Genomic DNA, 24,550 nt, shown 5'->3' with positions numbered 1-24,550 from the left:
AAGAGAATTCATCCATCGTCCATGTCTGCCATCCCAACACGCTCTCACCTCACTGCATTTCATTCCTTGTAAGAATAACAGGTGATGGAATCTTTGGGGAGGATGGTGGCTTGAACACACACATGATGTCTTTCTTGTATGGAGGTCTGTGTACGTGTTCTAGCAACCTGCTTCCTTTGAGTTAGACCCCTTCTTGTTGAGGAGGACGTGGGCTTTCTACTTCATTTTGCTGTTTGCCTCTCTTCTCACTCTTGAGGTTTTGCTGCCCCACCCTGCAACAGGTTCTCCATTTAGAACCGGAGCTTATGTTGGCAGTAAATATGAGGAGGTTGCTCAACAGGTTTCCCAGCCAGAGAGAGGCCTGGCTTGGTTCCCCGGAAGGTGGCAGGTAGGTGTGCAGTGTGGTAGCCTGAGGTCTTACTTACTCAATATCGATGCCCTTCTAGTCTTCCCACCAGCAGTGGTAGGCAACACCTCTCCCAGCAACTGGTTCACAGCCTTGAGCCAGGTTCTTACTCTCAAATACTTCCAGAACCAAGTCTCTGTGGCTCTGACCCTGACATCAGGAGACAAAACTCACTACTTTCTCTTTCTGTTTCTCATCTGCCTGGGGAGAAATTTTTATACTTTATTTTTCTCACTGGCCCGGGGAGAAATTTTATGACCTTTATTCTAGGTGGGGGAGTCAGGGGTAGGTGTTAATCATATCAGTTCTCTGAATCTTAGTTTTCTTAACTGTAAAGTGAAAGAAATTGAACAATTTCTTTGTTCTATTAAGTAATTTTATTTTTATTAAAAAAAATTTGAGACAGGGTTCTGGCTCTGTTGCCCAGGTTAGAGTGCAGTGGTGTGATTATAACTCACTGCAGCCTCCAACTCCTGGGCTCAAGCGATTCTCCCATCTCAGCCTCCTGAGCAGCTAGAATTACAGGTGCACACTGCCATGCCTGGGTAATATTTTTATTTTTATTTTTTAGAGACAAGGGTCTTACTACGTTACCCAAGCTGGTCTCGAACTTTTGGGTTCAAGTGATCCTCCCATGTCAGTCTCCTGAGTAGCTGGGATGATGGTGAGGACCAATTTTATTTACTTTTAATTTTTAAAAATGTTTATAGATTTAGGGGGTACAGCACAGATGTCTTACGTGCATGTGTAGTGGTGGAGTCTGGGCTTTTAGTGTACCTATCTGTTCTCTCCTGACACTGGACCCTCATTGCCGTGTATCTGGGAGCACTGACAGTCCTTCAGTGTGTGAACTGGCGTGTGAGCTTGACCTCACTCTGCATCTGTTTTTGCACTCACACCAGCCTTGGTGCATGCAGACAGCTCCCCCAGAGTCACTAAGGACACTGGACATCAAGGCCAGTGCACACGGTGTGGCAGAGTCTCTTCCCTGGCTTTCCAGCAACACCTGTCAGAGTGAGCCATTCCCTTGCTCAGGAATGCACTCCTCTTTGAACACACTCTCTGAGTTTCCTATTGTGTCTCTCTTTCTGCAGAGTCTCTGTTTGCTGGTTCTTCCTCATTCATGGACCTCAGAATCAGGATCGCAACCCCACATAATTACAGAGGCTGGATGGGGGATGGGAAATGGCCTGGGTTTAGTCATCAATATGGGGAGGGGGCTTTGCCAGCCAAGAGCTTGCACCTCTCCTAAAGAATGTCACCCTTGTAGCAGCTTCCAATTTTTAAAGAGAAGACAGACACACAGATTTGCATGTGCAGTTATATGACCATCAATTTAATAATTTAAACAAATGTGTAGGCTAACTTGGTGCAAAATACTCAAAGAAACAATCAAACAACGACTAAACATATTTCCTGGCCTGGTGCCACTTCTGAGTGTCCATTGTCCAGTCTGCACTTCAAATGTTGTGAGCCTCAAGACACTTTCTGCTTTCCTCATCTCCTCCCTACCTTTATGAAATACATATGCTGTCTTGGTGAGATTAAATACTGAATGAATGCTTAGAAACACCTAAGTTTTATGTCCAGAGAGACTGTATATCCAAATACTGAATTAAGGTCTCCATACAGACATGTATCTGGTATCTTGAATTTAACATGTTCAAACAGATATCATGAATGTAAAAAGCACCCTGCTATTATTATGTGAAACCATTTTTGCCATTTAGTCTAAAGGCCCTCAATTCGGCTTAATCTGCTTAAATGCTAAATACAGATAAAGCTGATGCAAAGTAACTTCTTACTGAATTCCTCACATAAGACTGCATGAAATAATCCAGTTATACAATGCCATCACAACAAAGACCTTGTCTATCTTAATGCTTAAGCTAATATTTATGCTTGGAAAGAAATGAGAAATTGCCTATTTCTTTCTTTCTTTCTTTTTTTTTTTTTTAAAGCATGGTTTAAGACTATGGTCTTTATACAACCAAAATCTGGCATGAACTTAAAGGCTGGCTTGAGAGCAAATCACAACATTCAGATAATATAATTTCAGTTCAAAAAGGTCTTGCAAATCATGTATCCCAATTCTCTTATTGTCAGATGGAGAAACAAAGACTCAGAGAGATTGGCTGGTCATGGTGGCTCACACCTATAATCCCAGTGCTTTGGGAGGCCGAGCAGGGAGGACTGGGGGAGCTCAGGAGTTGGAGACCAGCCTGGGAAATATGTAAGTTCCTATCTCTACAAAAAAATTTAAAAATTTTCTCGGCATGGTGGTGCACGTCTGTAGTTCCGGCTACTCGAGAGGCTGAGGCAGGAGAATTGCTTGAGCCCAGGGGTTCGAGACTGCAGTGAGCTCTGATGGCGCCACTGTACTCCGGCCTAGTTGACAGAGTGAGACTCTCTCTAATTAATTAACCAATTAAATAAATAAAGAATACAGACTTTCTACAACCAAAACGTGGCAGGAATGTAAAGCCTGGCTTGAGATCATATAACAACATTCATATAATATTCAGGTAATACAGTGTCGGTTAGAAAAGACCAGGCAAATCATGTATCCCAATTCTCTTACTTTTAGAAGAGAAAACAAAGACCCAGAGAGATTCAATGAATTGCCCTAGTCATACTCATAGCAAGCTGTGGTATCTAGACTAGCACCCAGGACTCCCTATGGCTCTTCTCTCTCAGATTGTCCCTGGAACCCAGTATTTCTAGGGCTTTTCAGCATTCCACATGGTGGAGACTTCAGTGCTTTTCTAATTACTCGAGCAGTTCCCTTGGCTACTGAATAATGCCTGTCATTTCCCAGGGCTCTGTAGTGACGCCTCCTGTTCCTGCTGATAGAAACAGGTCCTGTCTAAAGGACTTCACAACCACTGCCTACCCAGTCTGAGTCCCACCACTGGTGGCTGATGATAAGGATACTGAGCTCCATCTATGGGCTCTGGGGTTTAACACTGCTAAAGCCCCTACTGCTGCCAGCTGGCTGGCTCCTGCACTGGTTGCTCCTGAAGCTGCCAGCTATATGCTGCTGATGCCCTAAGCTCCTAATATTCCATGTAGATTTCAGTAAAAGCACACTTCACTTTTTCCCCCTTGGATTAACCTACTACTGCTTGGAACCTGAGAATTAGGTAGACTTCCCTGTTGAGTGATTGATGGACATGGGTCTGAATGTCAACCAATTTCTCTAATGCAGGCTCCCTGGCTATGGCCCATACTGCTTCTCGGCCTGAACTTGGAAGGAATTCCTTCCTAAAAGGCTTTTTTATCTGAGTAAAACACACTTCTGTGGGGCTCCTACCTTAGGTCCTGAAGACATACATGTCTGTATCTTGGATAGAATACACCTTGGGCATAGGTTGGGCTGACAACTATAAATGCATGCTATATGCCAATTATCTCTATAAAAATAAGCCTTGCTCCCATTAAAAATGGGTGGTAGATTTTTTTTTTTAAATAAGTACTCAATCCCAGGGGAATTGGGAATAATTATTTAATAGATACAGAGTTTCAGTTTTGCAAGATGAAAAGAATCCTAGAGATGGATAGTGGTGATGGCTGCAAAACAGTGTGAACATACTTAATGCCACTTAAATATGGTTAAGATGGAAAATTTTATGTTATGTGTATTTTGCCACAATTATAAATAGTAATAAATCTTAAAAAAACAAGTTAAGAAAAATTCTTATAATGTTAAATTTGAAATGGAAATATTAAAATGAACTTATTAGTTAAAATAATGCAATCCTTTCTCTGACCCACCAGTATTGAGTGAGGCCATGTATCCTGCATTGGCCTTATAGAGACCACAGTATACTTGTTCAGCCTTGATTTGGAGCTCAACCATGTGATTTGTCTTAGCCAATGGGATGCTATCAGATGTGAGGGAAACAGAAACGTTATGCTTGCATGTTTAGCTTGGTCCTGTTGTACTTTTGCCATCACCACAAGAAGCTCTTTCTCTAGTATGTGCTACCTCCCTTTCAGCCTGAGCCCCAGAGTAAATGCACTGTAGCAGACACAGCCCAACAGACAGCCTGGAGCTTGTTTGTTTCAGCCAACAGACAAACCAATGAAAATATACACTGTTGTGTTAATCTGTTGAGCTTGGAAGAGAATTGGTACATGACATTATTGTGGCAACAATTCACTAAGACACTATATTATCTGAATTGACAGTTTGCAAAGACAGACAAAGGGTATGCACTGCAAATGATAGAATATACATAATTAGGGTCTGGAGAAAATCAATAACATTTTGAAGTAGAATTTTTTTGGTTTGTTTTCATGTGTGTTCACCTTGCCTTCCCATTAGGTATTTATAATCCCTCAATTTTCTTTTGCAGTTCTCCCCCATGGCCCTGCGAGTGAATAAATATTCACTAAATTACTTAATTGAGCCTTAGTAAAAGAGTACACACACATGCAAATTAGCCAGGATAATGGGTTCCATTACAGGTCATGAATGGCATTAAATCAGGATTTCTCAACCTCTGCACTATTGACATTTGGGGACGGATGATTTGTTAGTGTAGGGGCCTGTCCTGTGCATTGCAGGATATTCAGCACATCTCAAGCCTCTACCCACTACATGCCAGTAGCATGTATAACTCCCCTCAGTTATGAGATCCAAAGATGTCTCCAGACTCTACCAGCCATTGCTGGGAGAAAGGGAGACAAAAATTTCTCCTGCTTGAATAGTACTCTATTACAGCAAAAGAGGAAGCTGGTGTGAGAGAGTAGACATCCAGTAATGAGAGAGAAGTCACTGTCAACTACATAGCTCTTAGCTCCAAGAGAAGTATATTTTCTTGCAACATCCTATACAGTTGTTCCATGCAATCATCAACTCTATGTTCGTGCAGCTGCACTCTTAGAATGTGAAGTATTTTGAGAAGCATGATATTTTTTAAAGAAGACAGAGTAAATGTGGGAAGCTATGTGACTGGCAGTCCGGGGGTATTTCCTTCACACATGACACTACTAATCATAGTCAATCACCTCTCTCTCTCCTGATCCACTCAATTCTCCTTATCTACATTGAGTTGGTACTTTTGTTATTCAGTTAGATTCCTAAGCTTTGCAAAGTGATTGAGTGATTGACTATCTTACTCTTATTTATTCAAATAAATAGGGCAAAAGAGTTTTTTGTTTGTTTTATTTTAAGTCTCTTCACTTTTATCTCCTTGGGAGACTTAAGTCCATGGGACTAATCCTAGAATTCAAGGATGTGTTCGATGGTCACATTCACTTTCTATGATAGAGGAAAATGTTTACATGAAAACACACACACACACATACACACACACACATATTTGCTATATTTATTCAGCTTAGCTCTGTCATTAACTATTACCATAGAATTATTTTATGTGACACACTTATGTCTTATTTATAATTTATGACATTTATTTGACATGAATTCTATACAAAGTCTGAAGTGAAATGATTTAGTCCCTGGCGTAGGCCTTGCATCTTCTCTCTTTTAAAATAGGCCAGAAATAAAACTACCCCTTATCTCATCATAAAATTATTATTTTGCAGCTAAAGATATGTAATGGCTTCATGCTGGCCTAAGACACAGACTGAGAGTGTAACTAATGGATCATCTCCTTCCCGGGTGAGAATTATCATCCCCTGAACATCATTAACATAAAATCCCATGCAATACCCTGCTACGTTCCTTGCAGACTGTGAACACTGTGCTGGGCAGGACCCGCAGCTAAGTTGAAAGTCTCTCCCAGGGCCGGGCGCGGTGGCTCACGCCTGTAATCCCAGCACTTTGGGAGGCCGAGGCGGGCGGATCACGATGTCAGGAGATCGAGACCATCCTGGCTAACACGGTGAAACCCCATCTCTACTAAAAATCCAAAAAAAAAAATTAGCCGGGCGTGGTGGTGGGTACCTGTAGTCCCAGCTACTCGGGAGGCTGAGGCAGGAGAGTGGCGTGAACCCGGGAGGCAGAGCTTGCAGTGAGCCGAGATCGCGCCACTGCACTCCAGCCTGAGCGACAGAGCGAGACTCTGTCTCAAAAAAAAAAAAAAAAAAAGAAAGTCTCTCCCAAATCTTAACTCCTTAAACACAAACTTGGTAACAAAGAGCGAACAATGGCTTATCTTGTGAACGGGTTTTTTTACGGCTAGGCTCAAGATGATGTGTGCTCTAACAAATGTTCTTTTTATTCGAAACACTATCCCTTTCTTGGAACAGCTGTTTTGAGACAATTCTTCATTGCGTTCAACATCTGTTAACTCTTTGGCTGGCAAATCCAGGCTCCACCCCACATCCGTGACAGAGAAATTGCAAATATGAGCAAATATATCTATACAAGTACTACATGCTTGTGTTTAAATAGCTAGGTGGGTGTAATAAAAGGTGAACTCTCCTACCTTCAACGCCACGATTGTAACAATGGACCTCATATTGGAGTGAGGTGAGGAAAGGCTGAAGAATGAGAGGAGGGCAGAGATAATTTGGAGAGGCCAATCTTCAGCCCCCATCCCCAGCTTCCATGTGACTTATCTAGGGACACCCTCTAAGATTCCTTGCATGGGAGGAAGTTCCCCTTTTCTTATCACTGTGCATTTCTTTCTCAGCACTGATGATACAAGCAAGTGCAGTTTGAGTTATTTTGCGTTTAATCTTCCCTGCTGCACTGGAAGCATTCTGCAGCCAGGAAGAAGTCTAAATGCCTCCTGGCTATATCCCTAGCATCCTCTCTCATGCTTCGCACACATTAAATAGTCAAGATTTGTGGACTAGGCAAATGAATAAATAATGACAGAGAAGGGTTGTAAATCTGAGATCAGATGATTGTTCCCCTTCCTAATTGGACTGTAGACACCATGTGAGCAGGGGCTGGTTGAGCAAGTATCAAAGAAAGCCACATTAAATCAAAAATGTATGTTTATTCTGTTTAATTAAAAGGCCCTCATGCCAGTTCAACCAGAGAGGAAATTAAGCAGGGCCATGCACTATTTTTTTAAATGGCTGGAAGGTTTTATGGGGCACAGAGAAGATTCAAAAATTAGCATCCGTCTTTAAATATGAAGAGTGAGACACACTAGAGGTTTTTAAGAAAACTGAAAACACCATTAATAATGCCCACGAAAAGCTCAGGGTTGGAGCATCAGGGGTCCCTAAGTAGATTTAATGGCTTACAAATCCATAACCAATACCAGGAATTTGCAAAAGAGTGAGTTTAATAACCTCCTGTCCCCATAAGAGTGCAACATATAGCATTCATATCAGAGAAGGCCAGAGACAGCAGGCTGTGTTCTGCATCTCTACTTCATTACTAGGTTCATGTTTCAGTTGATACAGGAAATAAATACATAACTTTTCTTATTTTAAAATAACAGTTTTTTGGGTGCTTAGTATGTACCAAGCACTGTAACTGCTTTACCTACTTCTTAACCAATTTCTCCTGTGTGAAAAAATAACATGAGAACATGTTTTTATCATGAGTTGATACTTGACTTAGGGACCTCAGATTTTGTTAATAGTGTTTCTCAGCCTCAACACTATTGACATGTGGACTGGATGAGTCTTTATTGGTGGGGAGGGGAGCTGTTCTGTGCATTGTAAGATGTTTAGCACCATCCCTGGCCTCTACCCACTAAACCCCGACAGGATGCTGTCCCCAACTTCTCTGTTCTCCCCTAGTTGTGAAATAACAAATGTCCTCCAGATATTGCCAAATGTCCTCTGGGGAACACAACTGTCCCCAGCTGAAACCACCAAGTTAGTGCTAGCATGTTACCCGCCCTATCATCTGTAGAATTTTCACCTCCTGAACATAACAGAACTGCAATTCATTCCCTCTGCTCCTGTATGTAGGCAGATCGGCATCTACGAAAGGATTTGGAAATGCCAAACCATTTGAGTAGGTGTAAATTTCTCATTTGCACCCACAAGTACATCTTCGGTGTTAACAGACAATGTTTCTCGGGTATAACATACTTCCGCAAATTATGGAAGCTCTTAAATTCCAATGCACATAGGCAACCATCTCCAAAAAGGCTCTTCAAGGAAAACATTAGGCTGCAAGCATTCCTTCTTCTCATGCCTTCTAAGTTGCTTATTTTGTCATTTGTCCATGTGGCAAATCTTTTGCTACCTTACATTTTTATGAGGAGTTACACTCTGCACAACAGCATCATGCTCCTTGCCTGTCTGAACCCCAGTCAAAGAATCCTTACTCCTACACATTAGTCATTGGGAACCATACTCTTCTTCTTTTTTTCTTAGACAGAGTCTCACTCTGTTGCCCAGGTTGGAGTGTAGTGGTGTGATCTCGACTCACTGCAACCTCTGCCGCCTGGGTTCAAGCAATTCTCCTGCCTTAGCCTCCTGATTAGCTGGGATTACAGGTGCCTGCCACCTCACCAGGCTAATCTTTTTTTGTTGTTGTTAGTAGAAATGGGGTTTCGCCATGTTGGCCAGGCTGGTCTCGAACTCCTGATCTCAAGTGATCCACCTGCCTCGGCCTCCCAAAGTGCTGGGATTATAGGCGTGAGACACAGCTCCCAGCCTGGGAAACATAAACTTCTCTCTCTCTCCCCTGACCTACTTCCAATAGTCCTCTCACCTCCCTCCCTTTTCGGGGTCTCCCCTTTTCATAAAAAGCAAATGCAGATCACCACGATTCTTCCTGAAAGATAACCAACCCAGGGAATGTGATAGTCTCTGTTTGTTTTTGTTACAGCTACTCTCTCATTCCTAACTCTCCTTAATTCTCTTTTTGCTGGCTTTTATTCTCTGCTTGTCAAGAACTAGCAGAATGAGAGGAGAAATAAGAGTCAGAGCTCTGGCCTCATCTCAGGCCACCAGCCATGAGGCTTCAGAAGGCATGTTCTCCTTGTGAATCACTCTTCTGCACATTACCCTAAGATGTCACCTTGACCATGGGGGAGTTACTCAGGATACTAGTGATAAAAGGTTTCCAAAATGCGACCAGATGCAGTAGATTACACCTGCAATCCCAGCAGTTTGGGAGGCTAAGGTAGGAGGATTGCTTGAGCTCAGGAGTTCAAGACCAGCTGCAGGAACATAGCAAGATCCCATCTCTACAAAGAATTTAAAAATTAGCTGGGTGTGGTGGCACATGCCTGTAGTCCCAGCTAATCAGGAGGCTGAGGCAGAAGGATGGCCTGAGCCCAGGAGTTTGAGGCTGCAGTGAGCTATGATTGCGCCACTGTACTCCACTCTGGGCGACAGAGTAAGACCCTGCCCTATCCAACCCCAAAAAAGGTTTCCAAAATAATAAAGTGCTAGACAAATGTAACTTGTTAGGAGCATTTTAGTCTAGCTACACCTTTCCAGTGGAAAGCAATTCACTGAGAATTCAACCGAATCTATTTCAATTCCACAAATACAGGGCAAAACCCAGAAAGATGACATTATAGCAGTCCTATGGTGGTTCTATGATTGTATGAGACACACAGTCACCCTGCAAGACTCTGACAGGTCAAATGAGGAAATCCACAAGTACCAAACCCACTAAGGTGGGCAGTGGAGTCAGAAATGCAGTTTATGCTGTTGAGGTTTTCTTTCTTTCTCCCTCACTTGCTAGCAGTGAAACCACAAGCTATATATTTAGCCTGTTAGTTTTCTTTTCTGTAAGAAAGGAATAATAATACCTTACAAGTATTATTTTGAAGATAAAACTACACACTTAGGACCCTTTTATTGTTATTAATTAATTTATTTATTTTGAGACAGGGTCTCACTCTTTCACCCAGGCTGGAGTGCAGTGGCGTGATCACGGCTCACTGCAGCCTCAACCTCCCAGGCTCAAGCAATCCTGCCACCTCAGCCTCCCAAGTAGCCGGGATTACAAGGGCACACCACCATGACCAGCTAATTTTTAATTTTTTTTTTATAGAGACAGGGTCTCTCCTTCTGGGTTCTTAGTACTTATTGATTCAGCAAGGGAATCATAGTAAGAGGCCATAGTTGTTCATTATAGTTATTTAATAATATTATTATTAACTTATAAAGTTATTATTAAAATTACAAGTATTAATAATAATAAAATGTTATGTAGAGTATAATAAGTACACTAATAGAGTTTTGAACAAAAACGTGGTCAGCCAACTAAAAGTGGCCCCAGTGACTTCCCTTCTGGTATTCACATCTGATACAATCCCCTCCTGTTGAGTATGGGCTGGACCTAGTGATTTACTTCCAATGAGTAGGATATGGAAAAAGTGATGAGATGTCAATTCTGTGATTGGGTTGTAAAAGACTATGACCTCTATCTTGCTGGCAAACTCTATCGCTTGCTGGCTGTGGATGAAGTAAGTGGCCATTGTGGAGAGACCCATGTTATAAGAAAAAGAGAGAAGTGTCCAGCCAACAGCCAGCAAAAAAAAATGAGGCTTTCAGGTGAACATCCTGCAAGGAACTAAGTCCTGCCTGCAACTATCTGAATGAGCTTGGAAAGAGATCCTGCTACTTTTGGACCACAGATGAGACCACAGCCATGACACCTGAAGTAGCCTGAAAGAGACGTAGAAGCTAAGGAGGATCCAGCTAAGCTGTGCCCAGATTTTTGACCTACAGAAACAATGAGATAACAAACACAAGTTGCTTTAAGCTGCTAAGTTTTGGGGTAATTTGTTACACAGTAGTAGATAACTCCAATAGCTTGAGGTGAGAAGGTCAATTTTGTCAATGAGGACGAGAAAAAAGCTCCCCAGGACAGCGGCTCTGAAATGTCATGTTGAACTTATTTTAAGAACATGTTTCATTAGTAATGAGTCTCAGAATTTATATAAGCAATTTAAGGACACATGTCTCTGCTCAGCAACCATGTAAAAATGAATTTTTGTTTTATAACTGAAAGTTGAAAGCACCTGAATTAGAAAAGGGCATTTAGGGTAGACCAAAGGGAAATGGCTAAAAAAGAGATTAAATAGAGCAAAATTCAGGCTCTATATGAGCACTAACTAAAATCTCACCAAAAAAAACTAGCTATTCAGAGACCTACTTTGGACTATTATGCTTTGTGATTTTTGTACACAAACATTGATTTTTTAAAATAAATGTTTTGTTGTATTTTTACTATTATAAATGTACAAAAGAGAAACATCAACCAGCCACTCAGAGAGCCACTCAGGTAATATGTGTGTTTCTCTCCATGTTCTTTGTTTTTTATCATTATTGTATAAGTTGCTGATGTTGCAGTATTCCTACAAACTGTGCGCATTGGTTGGTTGGTTATTTTTTCCATGCAAAAGTCTGACTGTGAGGTGGAGAAGAGGTCAGGATAAATCATCGTGATCAGACATGGAGGGCATTTATCTTTTTCCTTTCTGTTGTTTTAGGTTTGGGGCATTTATCTTTATCCAGAAGTGATGAAGCAGAGATTGAGGACACTAGGGATGACAGGCATGGTTTCGTTTCACTCCCGCAGGCATTCTGGTTGCTCCCTGGCAGAAGGGTTGGGCAGAAACTGGAGTGGATCGCACGACAATGGCCATAACCCCCCAAGGAAGCTGGTCCAGACTAGCACAGGGGCAGGTGGGAGAGAACTGGAGAGAACTGAGCCGATTTGAGACACAATCAACATAAGCTGGTAATTGCCTGGATGTGAAGTGTCAGAAAGACGCAACAGTCAATGATGACTTCAGCCTTGTTCCTTGGAAAGATACTGGTCCCATTAGCTGGGTAGGGAACAATTAAAAATACTGGAGGATTAAGATTATGAATTTGTTCCACACCAAGATGCCATCATAGAAGGGATCCATTTTATATATATATATATATATATATATATATATATATATATATATATACACACACACACACACACATACATATCTGTGTGTGTGTGTGTGTGTGTGCGTGTGTGTGTGTGTGTGTGTGCGCTCCTTGGAGAAGATTCATTTCCATTTTCTATGCTTTGTGGTAAAAGGGTTAGTTCAGGTGCAGACCATTTTATTGAAATTGAACACAATAGGATAAAAGCCCATTAATAATTTTTCATGCCTATATTAATCTCTGAATCACAAAATGATTTTGGTTAGCTCAGTGTGACAGCATATCATTCATTATACCTCCAAAATGTGCCTGGAGGTAGATATTATCAGGACTAGGATGAGAAATACCATCTAGCCCAATTAAGAATGTGTGAAAATTTAAGTTTGTTAAGAGCCACTTAAGGCTGGTCAGGGTGGCTCACACCTGTAATCTCAGCAATTTGGGAGGTCAAGGCAGGTGGATCACTTGAGACCAGCCTGGTCAACATGGTGAAACCGTGTCTCTACTAAAAGTACAAAAAATCTGCCGGGCGTGGTGGTGCTTGCCTGTAGTCCCAGCTACTCGGGAGGCTGAGGCAGGAGAATCGCTTGAGCCTGGGAGGCGGAGGTTGCAGTGAGCCGAGATCGAGACACAACACTCCAGCCTGGGTGACAGAGTGAGTGAGACTCGGTCTCAAAAAAAAAAAAAAAAAAGCCACTTAGAATCCCACTGTATATAAATTATTACCAGCAGAAGTAAGTGGACTTTGCTTTTTCTTTCCTACAAGCCTGGCTTACAACAAGGTATTGATAAAGAGGTTTCAAAAAACTGAAACAGAGTCAGTTGACATAAAAGTACTTAAAATTAAATAAAGCTGCTCCACTCCAAAATATTAAGAACATGGCACATTAACTTCTGAAAAACTGCATAACTTTCCCTTTAAAAATTATTTTTCTGAACAAACTTAATTTGGCAAAAGAGCATGAAAAACTTTTTTTGTGGAGAAAGTAGCTATTCCTAGAACAGCATCATTAGGAAAGAGAGAGACAAAGGAACATTTTTATAACTAGAGATGTAATTATATTAAATTTGTTCATTAGAAGAAAATTAACAATGTGCTTACGTAACAGAAACTTTAACCACAGCAAAGAAAATGTTCCTGATCTATTTGCTCGATGGGGAAGAAGGCTTATTAAAAACAGAGAAAAACTTGCACGACAAACAATATTTTTTAGAAGAAAAGCAGCTTTGTTCAATCCAAGGTATGTACACTGGTGAAATTTGATTCACAAAGTGCTATTATCCAACAAAGGTCCTGTTTTAAATCGATAAAGAAAAATAGTCTGACATGAGGACAGAAAAAACCCATTCTGAAATTGTGTCTAAACAGAATTTTCTATAGATTTAAATACCTATTTAAATCGCTTGTGATTTTTCTAAAATAAATGTTCATGTTTTATTGATTTAGCGAATCTGTTTCTATCGACTATACAACAGTACCTGGTGCGTTGGTCTTTGTATTTCTCAATACAATCAATTATACCTAGTATAGTTGAATTCATTATAATATACATTGAGTATTAATAAAATACTAATTAAAAATTATGTTTAAAAAAGTAAGTCTTGCCTAACCTGTTTGTTTACATTTGAAGTCTTTACATTGAAGTCTTCACTTAGTGAAGACACACTAAGTGTTGCATGTGTGAAGATTCTATTGGTTCCTGCTGATTTTTTAATTTTTTAAATTAAAAACACAATTTTTAGAGACAAGGTCTCACTCTGTCACCCAGATTGGAGCACAGTGGTACGATCACAGCTCACTGCAGCCTTGAACTCCCCAGCTCAAGCAATCCTCCTGCCTTAGCCTCCTGAGTAGCTAGGACTACGGGCATGCACCACCACACCTAGCTAATTTTTAAAAAAATTTTTGTAGAGATGGGTTCTTGCTATGTAGTCCAGGTTTATCACAAACTCTTGGACTCATGGAATCCTCCCACCTTGGCCTCCTATGTAGCTGGGATTACAGGTGTCAGCCACCACTCCTGGCTTTCCCCTTATTTTCCCCCTTCTCTGTCATTGCTCCAGTTGATGCATCATGAGATGGAGGGGAGGACAATCAGCAATGGATCCAGAGATGGTAGCTGCCATCCTGGTGCTGCTGCTAACTAGCTGTCAACATTTGGACATGTCACCCAGTATTTGCAGGTCCCTGTTTCTACAGCTGTACAATAAAAAGGCCCCTATCATGTCTAAAACCCTGTGATGTTTATGCTTCTATAATCTGATGCTTTTTCTCTGAATCTACCTGGAGCTAAGGAGATGGAATCAATGTAAATGTCCATCAACGATGACTGGATAAAAACAATGTGCTATCTATCTATCTATCTATCTATCTATCTATCTATCTATACCACGCATTGTGTGTATACACACACACACACACACACACACACACACACCATGGAATACTACTCAGCCATAAAAAAGAATGGGCTCATGTCTTTTGCAGCAACATGGATGAAACTGGAGGACACTTCATCCATGTTGCTGCAGAAGACATGTAAACAATGTGCTTACATAACAGGAACTTTACCACAGCAAAGAAAATGTTCCCTAGTGAAATGATTCAGAAACAAAAGTAAAAAATCTCATGTTCTCACTTATAAGCGAGAGATATACAATGAGTACACACAGACAGACAGAGTGGAATAACAGACACTGAAGACTATTGAAGATGGGAGTGTGGGAAGGGGTGAAGGAGAAAATACTACTTATTGGGTAGAATGTATATTATTTGGATGATGGGGGCAATGGGTACACTAAAAGTGCAGACTTCATGACACAAAATATTCATGTAACACAACCACACTTGTACTCCTAAATCCATAAAAATAAAAATAAGCAACTGCTAATCTCTTCCACAAACACCCTCACAGACACACTCAGTAATAATGCTTTACTAGTTATCTGGGCATTCCTTAGCTCAGTCAAGTTGATGCATGAAATTAACCATCACAACATACAATGCAATATTATTCTTACAGTATTATTCTTGCAATATTGTTAACCCTACAAAATGAAGAAATATTGCAATATGCAATAACACAGATGAACTTTAAAATACTATGTTGAGGCCAGGCATGGTACTTCACACCTGTAATCCCAGCACTTTGTGAGACCGAGGTGGGTGGATCACTTGAGGCCAGGAGTTCGAGACCAGCCTGGTTAACATGGTGAAATCCTGTCTCTACTAACAACAACAACAAAAAGTGTGTGTTTGTGTGTGTGCGCATGTTTGTATTTAAAAGGCCTTCGTGTTTTGTTGTTTTGTTTTTCTGTCCTAAGAACTTGTCTTTTTTTTTTTTTTTGAGCAAATCTTTGGTTTTTGGGGGGGTTCTGGCCAGAGTTCAGAAATCTAGTTAAAAGATAGATAGTCCTTATCTAAACAAAATTGGTGTCCTTATGCAATCACATAACAGATATGTATAATTTTATGTTTGATCTGCTCAAAGAAAAATAAAAGGATCTCCCTCTAGCAACACCAGATCTTTTCTCTCTCTGCCTTATGATGTAAATTTGCTGTTTGATTTTTACTTGAGTGGTTTCCTTTAACATGCAATTTTAAGGCTGTTTAGCTGACAACCACCTACAGTTGTAAAACAGGTTATCAAGAATCTGAAAGTCTAAGATAGAAAAAAAAAAAAGGATGGTGTTTATGGATCTACAAAATGTACTTTCATTCGCATACCTAATGCATCTATGTATTTAAGCGTTGTGTACACAATGTTTCACTACTAAAAATATATAAAAGAGCTCTAATTAATTGGCTTAAAGAAAAATAAAAACACTTAAATACTTTATCAGGAAAAAAGGACTAGTCAAATGCTTTTTCAAGTTTATATAACTTAAAACCTTTAATAAATAAGTTAGCTTTAAAATTATTGGTAAGTAATATTAGAAATTTCTTAAGAATTGTCAGCATGCATTGTTTGCATTTATTAATTAAGCAATGTCATACTTATCCCTGCCAAATACTATAAGGTGTCAAATTTTGGCATAGGGGTTACAAAACTAAAAACCCAGCCCAAAACAGAACGACCTTTGCTTGTGTAATTTTTAATAAATAAGACATTGATATTGGTTTAATGAAAATAGCTACATCTTTAATTATTTAGTAAAATTACCATAACTTCTAATCTCGTGGCTTTAGGCAGTCTAGTCCACAGGCAGTAAGGAGGTTTGTTTTGGGAAAGGACTGTTATCATCTCTGTTTCAAAGCTAATCTATAAACTAAGCTCCTCCCAAAGTTAGTTTGACCTATGCCCAGGAATGAACAAGGACAGCTTGGAGGTTCAGAGCAAGATGGAGTCAGTTAGGTCAAATCTTTTTTCACTGTCTCAGTTATAATTTTGCAATGGGGGTTTTATAACTTTAAATCATAACTATCACAGTTTTCATAAATAATCTAGGTAAACAAAATAAAATAATTAGGTAAATGTAATAGGATAAATACTTGTAGTTAAATTGGTCATAATTTAGAATATAAAGTTATATTAAATTAAATAATAGGTATTTATTTATTTGGGTATTTTCCAATAAATATATATTGTAGAAAAACATTCTTGTTAAAAACAAGGTGAACATGTTTTGTCTAATTCAAAGCTTATCTAAAGGTTATGTATAAAACAAGGTAAAAGGAACCAGAAAATAAAAAGAGTTAGCACATTCAGATACACAAGTGTGTAATAACCAACATTGGATATCTCTGCTAGGACTTCAATTTCCTTTAATTTCCCTGTGTTTTTCAGAAGACTAATTTTTATTTGAGACAGGGTCTCAGTGTTTCCCAGGCTAGAATGCAGTGGCATGATCACAGCTCACTGCAGCCTCAACCTTCTGGACTCAAGCAATCCTCCCACCCAAGTAGCTGAGACCATAGGCACAAGCCACTGTGTCTGTCTGGCCAATTTTTAAAAAATTTTTGTAAAGATGGGATCTTGTCATGTTGCCCAGGCTGGTCCTGAACTCCTGGGCTCATGATTCTCCCACTTTAGCCCCTCAAAGTGCTGGGATTACAGGCGTGAACCAATGGACCCGGCTAACTAAATATTTTTCAAACAGTTTTTCTGAAGAAGGTTCAAGTTTTCAAACACAAGTCCATACCACAGACCAAGGCAACTGGAATTAATGTTACCTTGGTGTAAGCTCCTCATCCCTGTTAGTTTAGCAAATGTACAGACTTGGGATACATTTGAGTGCCATCATAGGCAGGATACCTCTGTTGCAATTTTGGTTTTAACCTCTCTAATGAGATCCAGAAGGTCCATTATGTGTAATATGTGTGCTCTCCCTGAGGCAAGATATAAATGGTGCTCACCATAAAGTTACCATGTGGAAGGAGCCATTTCTCTCTTGCTCAGATCTAAGACCTCTACCCAACCTCCAAATCCAAATGCTTTGCTATGAACCACTCATCACAGCTTACCTAATATTTTCATTTATTTACAAGGTACCAAATTTGATGGAGAGGACTGTGTCCCATAGCGGTCCTAAACAATCTGGGGAGTCTGAAAACATTCCTCTCTGGCATGTTAAGAGGCCACCATATTTGGAGAGTTCTTGGCACTGTAGAACAGTGGACAAATGGTTCATGATGGTGGGATTTGAAGAAAAGGTTGAGAAGGCTATGTTTAAATGATCTCTTCATTGGTAATAGTGAATTATAGAAGGATTTTGTAAGAAAAAAAAACACGTCTAGAAACACATATTGAAACTTTTATACTTAACAGAGGGTGAGCCTAAGACTTCTTCTTTCTCCTGTAAAAGGATGAGATTCAAGAACAATAAACTCTCCATGAGGATGAGGATAGTCTTTACATCCTCCAAGTGCCTAAAGGATGCTCAAGTTTGAAGTCATGGGTTAGGTCACAGATTTCAGAGGTGGAGTGTTCTAAAGAAGCCAAGGTTCCCAGAGACTGCCTTAAGAATGACAGTGAGCTAAGAGGCCAGAGCTGCCTCTGACTGGAGTGTCAATTTTCCCTCCTTGGCCAACATCTACTCTCCCATATAGTCTCTGTCCCAGCCCTACAGCTCCACCACCCTTTTATTTGCTCTGTCCCTCTATTTCCTTTCCTGTTAAACCAAGAGAAGTCCCTTTCCTTGCATGTCAGCAACAGAGTCAGTCAGTCAGTCTGGACTTAGGAGGAAATGATGGTGGATGTCTGGGACATGCAGGAAAGGAGCTCTGGGCAGAATTCAGTCTCCTGTGAGAGTTCTTTGAGGACCAGTAGTGGAGAAAATAATAAAGTGTTATTCTGCCCCCTGAGGGCATCTCTGTGCACAGAGTTTTTCCAGGGACCTCACAGGAAGCTTTGGTCATGATAGGTTTTGGATATTTGCATTTTCCAGGATCCCCTGGATGAAACGCCATAGAGCATTCCCATCTTATCTGACTTTCCAGCATTTGATAACCAGGGGTTATGTTACAGGGGAAATCAGGCAGAACGAAACCATGGGCAGCAGATGTAAAAGGAGAGAAAATAAAATACACACAAGTTTGAGGAGAAGAAAAAGCAAGGGATTTGGGGATGGCATGAAGTGCTTCCACACATTTAATATATATCAGCATCTGCGCTGTCAATATCAGAGGGCCTCTGGGATTTAACAACCAGATGAGGAAACAAGACAAAGATAGCTCAAACCATCTTGGCTCAGCTGCTCTGTGGATGAGCATTTTCCAGGATCAGTGGATGGCCAGGCTGTTGTTATTCTTACCTCCCACTGCAGCAAGCTAGTTAACCCTCTGTGTTAAAGAGGTATTTCATAGACATGGTAATCAGCCCGGGCATCTGACATAGGAAGACAGCGATGGGAGGCCCTAACCTGTACACTGAGCTCCTTCCCCTGAACAAGCTGTCTCATAATTGCGGCTCTTTTTTCAGAGATCATAAATTGGTGCATACAGCTGTGATTATCTATAAATAAAAAGATGTAGAGGAATTTTGTAAAAATTGCTTTGGTAATTAGATGACCAGCAGGTGACCTGCGCAGGTGGAAATGTAAACTAGTACAGCCATTATAAAAAACCGTATGGAGACTTCTCAAAAAACTAAAACTAGAACTGCCATATGATCCAGCAAGCTCACTAATGAGTATTTATCTAAAGGGAAATACATCAATGTGCCAAAGGAAGACCTGCTATATTAGTCCATTTTCTTACTGCTGTAAGAAATATCTTTGTGAGGTCGAGGCAGGCAGATCACTTGAGGTCAGGAGTTCAAGACCAGCCTGGCCAACATGGTGAAACCCCATCTCTACTAAAAATACAAAAACTAGCCAGGCATGCTGGCACATGCCTATAATCCCAGCTGCTTGGGAGGCTGAGGCAGGAGAATTGCTTGAACCCTGGAGGCAGAGGTTGCAGTGAGCCAAGATCGCGCCATTACACTCCAGCCTGGGCGAAGAAGTGAGACTCCATCTCAAAAAAAAAAAAAAAAAAAAAAAAGAAATATCTGAGACCAAGTACTTTATAAAGGAAAGAGGTTTAACTGGCTCACAGTTCCACATGGCTGGGGAGGTCTCAGGAAAGTCACAATCATGGCGGAAGGTGATGGCGAAGGAGAGACCTTCTTTGCATGGCGACAGGAGAGAGAAGTGCAGAACGAAGTGGGGAGAAGCCCCTTATAAAACCATCAGATCTTGTGAGAACTCAGTCACTACGATGAGAACAGCATGGGGGGACCACCCCCATGATCCGGTCACCTCCCATGAGATCCCTCTCCCAACATGTGGGGATTATAATTTGGATTACAATTCAAGATGAGATTTGTGGTGGGGACACAGCCAAACCATATCACCTGCACTCCCTTTTTTACTGCATCACTATTCACAATAGTGCTTCTGCCCAGTGGAACCAGCCTTCCCAATCCCAGGGTCTCCAGACCTGGGCTGTCTGCAGCAAAAGCAGATACATTCTTCTCATGCTCCTGTTCAAGGTAGGAAACTGCTCGCCTGCTATATCTACCAAATTGGTATAAGTAAAGGTGAAAATAAATTTTAATGGAAACCTTGCCAGCCTCTTCCCCTTGGCTAAAAGATATCAGAGACAAACTAAGGCATAAGAATACCCAAATTGCAACAGAACAAAATGCATGTCACTCTGCCTTCTCCAAACCCATTCTCTATTTCTCAAGGTGGTTAAAAAAAATAAAGGGGATAAAGTCCTATAAGTGCCTTTTGCTAACACTAATGCACTGTATAAAGGTTTCGCTAGCCCTAATGCAGTGTATAAATGCACCATCCCTCCCTCCTCACTCATGCACCTGCAGCTGGTGCCTGCTTTTGGGGACCACTCCATTTCCCCCAGAGCTTCTGATTCACGCTGCTTCTACCAAACTCCTGGCCCCTGGGCCTTAATTTGTTACCCCAGATGTGGTCAAGTTTTCCTAAAAATTTCCACTTACCCTCACTGTTGCTCTTTGCCATAGGATCCTAATAGGACCCTATGCCATAGCACCCTAATAGGACAACCCAGAAAGCAAAAGCTGACAATTAGCCTCTGTCTACTCAAGACATATGTGGCCAGTTGAAAATGTTTACAGAAAAAAACAAATTTAAAGTTATAGGCTATGAAAAGAGCAGTCAGCTTTAACTGCTAATTGTCATGGGTGAGTGGCGACTATCTGCGGTCGGTGGTGCAGGAATAAAAAGAATTTACCAAGACAGTTGTAGGTAAAAAAAAAAAAAAAAAAAAGCAGATTTATTAGAGAGAGTATGAAAATACGTTGCAAGCGTGCAACAGGCAGGTCAGTGAGAGAAGAGCTGACTGCAAAGAGACAAAGACTTGCTGGGGATTTTATAGGATGGTGCTTGTGCTGTGTGCTGAGGAGGGCTTTGTGCAGTACCGATAATGCCAAGGTTGCAGTGAGATAACTTGCAATTTTCTATCAGCCAAGGGTCTGGAGATAGCTGGGTGTAGGCAGACTGTGAGTTATTTGCACAGGAGGGCTATCTGTTCTGGAGCATGAAGAAAGGGAGACTTATAACTTACCTGCCTTCTCTTTCTACTTTCCCTCCATCCCCCTAGCCTGACCTCTCTCCCTAATTAGGACTCCACACTAATTAAGACGTGGAAAGCCAAAGGGACCAGTGAACACACATTGACAAGGTAAAGAAGCCATGAAGCCTTGAACTCATAGTTTCTTTTTAAATTATTATAAAATTCACATAATATCAACTTCACCGTTTAAAGCACTTTAAGTGTACAACTCAGTGGCATTTAGTACATCAATTTAATTGTACAACAATGTTGTACAACTGTCAGGTGTATCTCATTCCAGAACATTTTCATCACCCCTAAACGGAGATCCCTGTGCCTGTCAGTGGTCACTCCTCATTCCTCTCTCCCAGCTCCTGAGAAACACTAATTAGCTTTCTCTCTACGGATCTGCCTATTCTGGACATTTCATATGAATGGAATCATGCACCATGTCTGGGTTGCTTTCACTTTAGGGAAATCATGAATAATGCCACTATGAGCATTCACACCTGTTTTCAATTCTTTTGGGTCCATACCTAAGAGTGGAATGGCTGGGTCATATGGAAAATAATCAGGCCTTTTGTATCTGGCTTCTGTCACTTAGCATGATGTTTTCTAGGCTCACCCACCTGATAATATCTGCATAAACATACTACAGTGTTACCAAAAGTACTTTGTTCCTTTTATGCCTAATATGGTTAGGCTTTGTGTCCCCACCCATATCTCATCTTGAATTATAATCCCCAGGTGTTGAGGGAGAGACTTGGTGGGAGGTGATTGGATCATAAGGGCAGTGTCCCCCATGCTGTTCTTGTGATAGTGAGCTCTCATGAGATCTCATGGTTTTGTAAGGGGCTCTTCCTCCTTCACTTGCTCTTCTCTCATCTGCCACCATGTAAGATGTGCCTGCTTCCCCTTCTGCCATGATTGTAAGTTTCCTGAGGCCTTCCCAGCCATGCGGAACTGTGAGTCAATTAAACCTCTTTCCTTTATAAATTATCCAGTCTCAGGTATTTGTTTACAGCAGTGTGAGAGTGGACCAATACAATGCCCACATAATATTGCATTGCATGGCTGTGCCACATTTTATTTATCCATTCCTCAGCTGACACATGTCTGGGTTGCTTTCACTTTAGGGAAATCATGAATAATGCCGCTATGAACACTCACACCCGTTTTCAATTCTTTTGGGTACATACCTAGGAGTGGAATGGCTGCGTCATATGGAAACTCTAGGTTTAAATTATGAAGGAACTACCAGACTGTTTTCTAGAGTGGTTGAACCACTTCACATTCCCAACAGTGATTTATGAGGCTTCCAATTAAAATCATGGCTTTTTAAGATCCATCAAAAAGCTGAGGATGGACCTGGTGGTGGCTCATGTCTGTAATCCCAGCACTTTGGTGGGCCAAAGCGAGAGGACTGCTTGAGGCCAGGAGTTTGAGACCAGCCTGCGCAACATAGAAAGACCCCATCTCTACAAATAAATAAATAAATAAATTAGCCAGGCATGGTGGCACATGCCTGTAGTCCCAGCTACTCAGAAGGCTGAGGTCGGAGGATCTCTTGAGCCCTGGGGTGCAAGGCTGCAGTGAACCATGATCACACCAGTGCACTGCAGCCTGGGCAACACAGCAAAACCCTGTCCCCCCGCCCCCCAACAAAAAAAAGGCTGAAGATGCAGAAAAAACATAAATGAACTAGAATCCAGGATGTGATGAACCTTCCTACAAAGAAGAAACCTTCAGTTGCTTTCACCCCTGGTAGCAGGAGTGGGGAGAAGAGGAAGAATCCAGCTGACCCTGAAAGGAGTTTTTAACGACTGGGTGTAGGCAGGCTGGCACGGCAGATCAGCATCCTGATGAGGTCCAGCCAGACAGCCCACCTGCAGCCAACCCTTCAATGCACTCCTGCAGTCTTCATGAAGCCCCCTGGGGAATCGTATACCACACAGTGCAAAAAAAACTCAGAGTGAGGCAGTGCAGGGAAGCTCAGATGCACCCCTCCAAGGCACTCCGAATCTTCCCCATGGGCAGCCACACACCTGTCCCTGTTCCCCAGCTAGGATGGGAATTTGGAATGACCAAATCCAGGGCAAGACAGAAAACAAAGAGGACTCTTCAAAAACCCAACAAGTGAGCAGTCAGGCTGCAAACAGAGCATGACTTAAGAGTCTCACCAATGCTCAGATCCTAAGCTCTGCTAAAGGGAAAGTGTGGATCCCCTCTCAAAGCATCTGAAGCCAAGGGGGTGAGCGGAACCTAATTAAAACCAAACAAATCACAACCACACTGAAATGGCAGCTTACCAAGGGGCCACACAGATGAAGCGTGTGATGTTTTCTAGGCGAAAATATGACTGACTCGGTCTCCACTATTTTTTACAATCAATGTCTATTATGCATGCATATTTATGTTTGCACGTATGACATGTGAAATAGCAGGAGGTATGCAAATGTTAGATATTTCATCTATATCCTTTAAGACATCCATAGGAAATCCATAAAAGAATCTAGCAGGAAAGGCAAACAGCATGTGTTAAGAGATGGGGAATTTCAGGGGCAAGATGAAAATACAAAAGAAGAAACAAACAGAAATGCTAGCTATAAAACAAAATAGATGTAACATCAGAAATAAGAAGTTCATGTCATGGGCAAAGAAAAGAATCAGAGACCTTGAAGACAGGTCAAGAAAATTATCCAAATTAAAATGTAAAGAGTAAAAGGTAAAATGAAGCAACTATTTCTATTCATCAAAAGATACTTTTAAGAATGTGAATAGGCTTCAGGCCATAGAAGCAAAAATAGACAAGTGGGACTACGCCAAACTAACAAGCTTCTGTGCAGCAAAGGAAATAATGGAGTGAAAAGGCAACCTATGGAAGGGGAGAAAATATTTCCAAACCATATACTGATAACCATATATCCCAAATATATAATGAACTCCCAAACTCAATAACAAAACTACAAATAACCCAATTAAAAAATGGCCAAAGGACTTCACTGGACATTTCTCCGAAGAACACATACAAATGCCAAGAAGCACATGAAAAGATGCTCAACATCACTAATCATCAGGAAAATGCAACTCAAACCCACACACAATGAGAGATCACTCCACACCTGTCAGAACAGCTGCTCTTAAAAAAACAAAAAACAAGAGACAAGTGTTAGTGGGGATGTGGAGAATTTCTTTGCACATGGCTGGTGGAAATGCAAAAAGGTGCTGTTGCTATGAAAAACAGTACAGAATTTCCTTGACAAATTAAAAAATGGAACTACCTTGTGATCTAGCAATCCCACTCCTGGAAATATACCCAACAGCATTGAAATCAGGATCTCAAAGACATA

General features: G+C 41.0%; 1 protein-coding gene across 2 annotated transcripts in view; it reads right to left on the bottom strand.

Moving 5' to 3' along the window:
• The window catches only part of STS (steroid sulfatase), a 216,293-nt gene that overhangs the window by 101,847 nt on the left and 89,896 nt on the right, over positions 1 to 24,550 (bottom strand). The gene's annotated exons all lie outside the window — the stretch shown is intronic.

Source organism: Pan paniscus, chromosome X, assembly GCF_029289425.2.
Source record: "Pan paniscus chromosome X, NHGRI_mPanPan1-v2.0_pri, whole genome shotgun sequence".
NCBI lineage: Eukaryota > Metazoa > Chordata > Mammalia > Primates > Hominidae > Pan > Pan paniscus.
The sequence above is the reverse complement of the archived record's forward strand: the minus strand, read 5'-3'. Positions and strand labels throughout refer to the sequence as shown.